The 207-nt window shown below is 47.3% G+C and overlaps 1 non-coding gene across 1 annotated transcript; it reads right to left on the bottom strand.

Moving 5' to 3' along the window:
• Positions 1-40: 40 nt before the first annotated feature.
• On the bottom strand, positions 41-171 carry LOC145719275 (small nucleolar RNA SNORA63). The gene has a single exon (XR_014142285.1). It is a non-coding gene; the product is annotated as a small nucleolar RNA SNORA63 (small nucleolar RNA).
• Positions 172-207: the final 36 nt, after the last annotated feature.

The raw sequence follows: 207 nt of genomic DNA, 5'->3' as shown, positions 1-207 counted from the left end.
CACCCAGGCGCCCCTCAAGTCAGTGTTTTACTTGGTAAACATGTCTGAGACCATGCATCCCTGGCTGCTAAGCACCATGGCGGACAGGGCTAGAAAGGTAACAGCTTTATTTTGAGCAGGGGGCAAAGACAAGGCAGCACTTTACAGCTACATTGTAACTAGATCCTGTATCCATTTCTTGCTTTTTGAAGGTTTGTTCACCTAGGA

This window comes from Leptonychotes weddellii, unplaced genomic scaffold (genome assembly GCF_054177405.1).
Source record: "Leptonychotes weddellii isolate Sample4059 unplaced genomic scaffold, ASM5417740v2 HiC_scaffold_368386, whole genome shotgun sequence".
NCBI classification, from domain to species: domain Eukaryota; kingdom Metazoa; phylum Chordata; class Mammalia; order Carnivora; family Phocidae; genus Leptonychotes; species Leptonychotes weddellii.
The sequence above is the reverse complement of the archived record's forward strand: the minus strand, read 5'-3'. Positions and strand labels throughout refer to the sequence as shown.